Source organism: Pygoscelis adeliae, unplaced genomic scaffold (assembly GCF_000699105.1).
Source record: "Pygoscelis adeliae isolate BGI_AS28 unplaced genomic scaffold, ASM69910v1 Scaffold67, whole genome shotgun sequence".
Taxonomy (NCBI): domain Eukaryota; kingdom Metazoa; phylum Chordata; class Aves; order Sphenisciformes; family Spheniscidae; genus Pygoscelis; species Pygoscelis adeliae.
Window position 1 is genome coordinate 2,563,355 of NW_008825271.1, and position 6,709 is coordinate 2,570,063.

At 39.5% G+C, this 6,709-nt stretch overlaps 1 protein-coding gene across 1 annotated transcript in view; it reads left to right on the top strand.

Moving 5' to 3' along the window:
- The window catches only part of SNCA (synuclein, alpha (non A4 component of amyloid precursor)), a 68,174-nt gene that overhangs the window by 52,727 nt on the left and 8,738 nt on the right, over nt 1-6,709 (top strand). The gene's annotated exons all lie outside the window — the stretch shown is intronic.

Consider the following 6,709-nt stretch of genomic DNA (forward strand, 5'->3'; position numbering starts at 1 on the left):
TCTCAGTGCTCCCAGGTGTTTAATTTCAGCTCATCGGTTAGAGAGAGACACATCCTAATAGTGCGTGATGAATATAATGATGAAAAACAATCACATGCACTTCAATGGGATTAACGTGTTCAAGTGCTTTAGAGTATCGGTGCCTGCAGGGCTGGCGTCCTTCACCTTTGAAGAGGGTAGTGTTAATTCTGTGTTCAATGAGTTGAGCGTGTCTCCAGCCACTATTCGCAAGGCACTTAGCTTTGAAAGGGGACACGGTAATTAAAAGTTTATTTCATAGAAGCCCCCAAGATGTACATATGTTCTGTGCATACAGATTGTGTAGCTTGTAGTGTTCATAACCCCATTTTCTGTCTGTTCATATTAAGTCTGTCTTTTTTCATTAAAGTTTAGGAGACAGATCAATTTTTAATTTGAGGATTTTTTTTTTTGCTGGAGAAATGGACAAATGGTGATACATTGTATTCACATGAAGGAATTAGTATTAGATTTGAAACTAGTTAAACAATCATGGAAGGAAAAAAAATCCTTTCTTCCTGACTGCTAAACATTTAAGAGGCTGCTGAATGATCAACGGTCCCTTTTAAAATTTTAAAATGAAGAGATAAAAATGAGTTTAAATGCTCTAACATTTGCATTTGTGACAGCAAGAATATGAGAAGCAATGTCAAATGCTTGAAGTCCTCCCACTTGTGCAGTGATCACTGAGTCACTGTACTGATCCAAGCCAATTTAGAATACTTCACCCCTGCTATAAACGTTGGGCCTAACTCAATTGGGAAATGGGAGAATCACCCACACAACACAAAGCACTGGAGCGTTTTTATTTCACGCAGGGTAATCAGCAGCAGTATAAAAAAGTAACTGCAGTGCTGAAGGGGTTCTGTTTCTGCAGTGAATAGTCATTAGGGGAATATCGTGTCCAAAGTTTGCTTTGACTTGCATAAGTCTTGGTTTCTACAGGTTTATTGGAACATGTATTAGGAACATGCTTTGCCTGAATGCTGTCCCTTTATATGTGACTTAATGCTCCTATTGCATTGAGGGTACAGTAGAAGAGCTCTCTTGTCACTGATTTAATTTGGGAAATTACAGATGGATAAATGCTGAGTCTGTCTGTCTTGCTGGATAAAAATGGCTTGCATCAGATTTCAAAGACATCATACCTTATCATACTAAGTAGTTTGTTCTTTGGCACTTGAAACACTTTGAATTTCTGAAGTTAGTTCTTGATTCACTACAGTGTTATTTTCATATTAAACCTACGTAAAAACTTTGACTTCTGTGGAACTAATTACTTGCTTAAGTGTATGCTTGAAAATCTTTTGCTGAATCAGGGCTTATATGAATTTAAATGTGCAAAAATAATTCAAGTTCATGTAGATCAGCTTTTAAGCTTTTGCTAGTAGTGTTGTATGTAAGCAATCTGATAAGAGAAGCTTAAAATAGTATACATTTGTTGTTGTTGCAAAGAATGTGTTGAATTCCTTTTCTGCAAGAATCCATTCAGAAACATGTTTCTGAATATCTGTGGTACCAGCTATTATTCTGTAAATAGCTTTTTGAGGATGCTAGATGGTCCAAGGCACATCCTGGCAGAAGCGTCTCCTGTTTAGGTAAGTCTAGTCCACTAAGCATCCACACTTTACATATATATGTTTGGAATGTTGCAAGTATAGGAAAGAGATTAATAACGTTAGAGCAGTTGCTGTTGCAATTTCCAATGTCACTGCCTTTCTTGGATAATTCTTGGGACAGGGGCAACTAAACCAGAAAATAAGAACCAGTCAGTTTGCCTGCTCTTACAGAAATGATACACATATATAATAGAAATCACCATTATTTTTCAGCATGGTTTCTCATTGAATCTACTTGTTGAACAGTGCTTATTATGAAATAGTAAACATGTCAACTGGCTTTATGCTAAACCACTACAAAAATCATCATACTTTAATGACAGCCATTGAAGTACCCCTATGATGGGAGTTGTTGAATACTTAACATCAGATAACTGAGACAAAATTATTTGGAAATCATTATTAAAAGATGATGATAAGCATACTCCTGAATTTCATTTTGTTTGTTTGTTCATGGCAAACTGCATTTACTTGTAGCCTCAAATTCACATAAGTACTTTCTAGCATGGCTCACTTCTAAAATGGCATTTGCACATCAATTCACCAGCTGGGTGTCTAACTGATATTGCTTGAGCATTTGCAAACACTTGGGCATCCGGCTGTGGCAATCACGCGAGTTGTTTGTGTTCAGTTCTGCATGCGTGATTCTTAAGATCTGGCTCTTGTTCTTATCTAAATGTTCACCAAGCAGCAGCAAGTGTAGAGAAATGTCTTTATGGCTGGTAGCAGATAGGGTTTTGTGGTGTTTTCAAACTACAGGGAGTCATATTATAAATGCACCATCTTCTGAAGCATGGATTGGTCCTGCCAGTCTTTGGGCATCATCCTCAGTACTGAAAATATGAAAGAGCTCCACTGTAGTGAGAACCCGAATGCTGAAGATGTTGTATTGCTCTGGGCAACATATCAATGTTCATTGCAGGAACTGTGAATGTGACTTGTAGGAGAAAGAACTGTAGTAACTGTAATTGATTTGCCATGTGTTCTTTCAATTCCTCCTCTGTTTTAACTGAGCACCTTTGTCTCTACAGAATAAGCTTTGATAATCATTCTCACTGGCATGATATGCATGAAATTATTCTTCCTCAACTTCATCTGAACTTCTGTAAATCACATGTATCTGACTGTTACGCCATGAATTTGAAGAAAAGTGGTTTGGTTTGGTTTGGTTTTGTTCTATTTATCCCCAAAGTAGAGGGTGTAACGAGTGCAGTTGCTGCCCTAGCAGTATTTCACTCAAAACTTCCTAACAGAAATGTGGTTTTACCTGCTATTCTGGATGTAGTGAACAGAATGAATGCTTTGCCTCAACTGCTTTTTTGTGTGCTACCTCTATGGTGTGTATGCATCATTTTTCCTCTCGTGGAGGAAAATGTTTCCTCCTCTTGTTTCCTAATGGGGCCGTGGCTGGAGTCCCCTTTCTCAAGCCAGAAAAGCGAATGTGGAGAAGAGACTATTTCCCTTTTCTTACGTTCCATGTGGCTGTGGGACCAACTGCTCCTTGTGAATTGTAGCAGTTTACAGTGATCGCTTTGCTGTGACTCCAGTGCATTCCCGGGTGCAGAGGGCAGACCCCTGCTTAGCAGGGGAAGTTTGGGGAACTACTGTGATTAATAATAAGAAAGGACCAGAGGGGAAAGTGTGGTTCTAAGAATTCTGACAACTAACGTTCTATGCTGCTTTGATCCTTTAAAAGCAGCTCTGCATTTTAATTTCAAATGGTTTGATGGAGTTTATTAATAGAAGGCTCTTTCTGGTAAAAACAGCACAGTAACAATTCCCCTTTGAAGCTCTATTTATGGCTGAGGAGATCATCAGCCCACACCGGTTCAGGTAGTTTTCTGACATTAGACACCGCTGGGGCTTGCCCTCCTTTTCCTCTATCAGCCTGGTGAGCAGCGTCTTTGACCTACTTGACTCTGCTCCAAACGCCAAGCAGCCACATCCTGACTCTAGCAAGACTTACCTTGTGCGCAGTTCTCATAAACGAGCACCAGAGATACAGGGTAGTGGATGCTCAACAGGTTAGGAAGCTGTATGGTGTGAACAGAACAAGGTGGTAGGTTCCAGAGAAGGCTGAAATGAGTCAGGATAAGTCTTCCCGGTATCAAACCCTTGCTACAGAGACAAAGGGGACTGTGTCCACTGAGAACAGGACTAGAAATACTGGTGCTAAACGGTAGTGAGGGAGATTGAGGTTAGATGCCAGGAAAGATGCTAATGGTGACAGTAATTAAGTGCAGGAATAGATTGTCTGGGGATGCTGTGGAATTTTCATCACTGGAGGCTTTTAATGTGGCTTTTCCCAGACATCTGTTGGGAATGATTTAGGGAAAGCTGAACCTGCCTAAAGCAGAGGTGCGACTTAGATGACTCCTCAAGGCCATCCAAACTTGCACTCTTATGATTTTCTGTATATGAAGAAGTAGTGAAGGTTTTTATGGTACACATCCCTCTTGGAATAGCAGCAGATGTCTGAAAAGAGGATCATTAAGACAGGCTGCTCTCAGTGGTACAGGTATGAGTACGAAAGTGGCTTAGTGAGGGGAAGAGTTACGCCAGGCTTATACTGACATAGATAAGAGCAGAATTTGGCCTGGGAAAGGCGATTTTGCTGTGAACTCCACTCTCTCACAGTGTAGAGGGTAGCAGGCTTCAGTCTGATGCTTTCCTTCATCTAAGCCAGAAATGAAAAGCAAAGATAACAGTAACAGTGCCAGGGGAGGAGGGAAAGAAAACACAGGTACTCAAGGATTGCATATTTAGGTACTAGTCCTTTAGGAGTCTCCTTGCCTTCTACACTTTACTAAGTAAACTTTTTATTAAATAATTGTTTCCACTTAGTTAAAAAGAATTATTTCTTCTTCTACAGGAGAAGAATAAGCTGAAGAGATATTTGTGTTTCCTGCCAGTAGACTGAGTAGTCGTCTTTCCTAATGCAAGTGTGAAAGCTCTGAATAGTTGTATACTTGCTTCCAGATGAAGAGGGATACTTCAGGAATATAAATTTTAAAATGCAAGCTGGCTCTCTAGTCTTTTGTAGTGTTTGATAGATATGCTGAATAGATCACAATTGCAGGAAATACTCCTGAAACCTTTATAGCTCAAATAATTGTTGCAAGTGTTTTTCAGAGCAAGTGCTGGTTTCTTCCTTAGAAGAAACATATTTTAAAATTCCCCAGCTAAGTAAAGTGCTGTAATAGATTGGAATTGAAGGAACGCTTTAGAGAGATGCTCACTGATAATAAGTGAAGGATAACCACTTCACTAACAGCATGTCCTGTCAATCAATTACAGCCTTTGAAGGTGACCGTGCTGCCACTAGCTCTCTGGTCAGCCCGTGGCTCTACGTGCTGGAGAGTAATAGCAAATGAGTCAATGCTGACTGCATTAGCTTATCCGCTCATACTCTAGAAAATGGTGAAAGGGAGAAAACCCTACTCGCTTTCCACTACCTGTAGAGCTTGCTCGCTCTTTCTTTAAAAACTTCTTTGGCAATGAGTGAAGTTACTTCATTGCTTTGTGAATACACTCACACAAGATGGGGTACAGAACTGAAACGTGTGCTGTCTCTGGGGCTATCTGTAATGGAGTGGGAACTCATGCTGTTCATGATGCTAGAGGGTGGCTGGTCCTGCAGTTCTGTATAGGGGAGTTTTTCTAAGACTAGGAGAAATAACTGTGGTTTAGAGATTGCTCTTTTAGATAATGCAGCATTGAATTAACAGTTTGCGTGAGTGGAGAATTCTTTTTAGAGGGAACTTATTTTCCTCCTTTAATTTTGTCTCTTAGGAAAGAGAATATTTACTCATGGATTCTATACAATAACTTCTTCTGGAGTTGATCTGCACTAAAAATGTATGTAATGTTGGAATGTGGTTATGATATTCAAACAGTTTTAAATAAAGTATGGTAAAATAACTTTGCAGCTTTGACTGGAACCATGCTGTTTAAAATCATCTTTACTGACTTAATGGAGCCAAATCTGGATAAGGTTGCTCACTTCTATGCTGACTGCGAAGCTGATGTGTACCATTGTTTTAGTTAATGTGGTCAGTCAAGATCATGTATCATTATGTTCTAGTTTTATTTAATGAAGACAAAGCTCAGGTATCATTCTTGGTGATGGGTTCATACAGATTGGAGAATCCTCCATTGCTGCAGGGCGACAGATGGGTTTAGCTAATCCCGTGGAGCTCCTGACAGATGTAGGGCCAGGCTGTTCTTAAAGACTTCTCATTAAGGTGATTCCTTTAGGATGATCTAAACCTAGTTCACTTATGCCTTCCTGACAGGTTCCTTCATCTTTCCTTTCTGTTCTAGGATTTGATCATTCTTGCTGTTCTCCTTCGGGATCTCCCAACATCCCCATCAAAGTGCATTGTGTAGACTGAATTCTGTATTCAGGAGAAGGCACCCTTGGGCTCGATTGGACCAAGTGGATTACCTCACAGGCCTTGTTAATACATGAGGGAATAGCTTGCCTTTTTTGCAGTAACATGGGTTTGCTGGTTTATGTTTTTCTTTGACTTTGTAATTCTTTTCTGTGCACCATTTGCCCTTCCTCTTTGATTTGGTGAGCACCTAAGTGCAGCATATTAACACCTTTTCCTATTGAGCTGCATCTTATTTCAATCACTTATTCAGTTTTGTCAAGGTATCTTTGAATTATGTAGTTCTTTGAATTATGTAGTAAGAATAACAAAAATAAACTCAGGCTGTTTATTGTTCCTTCTTTATGCATAAGACCGAGTGTACAGTTAAGTGCAGTCTGTGGTCCTTCTTCCAAATCCTTATTGAAAATATGGTATTACTGGACTTAAGATTTCTGTGAAACTGCACTCTGAAACTTCAACTTTGAGAATGTAAATCACGATGTTGATAGTGGATATTGTTCGAGCAGATCAATTACCCTAAAATATTTTTATTGACCTATGCTTCTCTACCTTGTCCAGGAGAATGTCAAGTGAGGCACAGCTGTGACCGCATTCCGCTATGTGACATTTAGTTAGCATGTATCATTCCCACTATTTTGCAATTAGAAATTACTTTAGTCTTTCTAAATGGTAAGC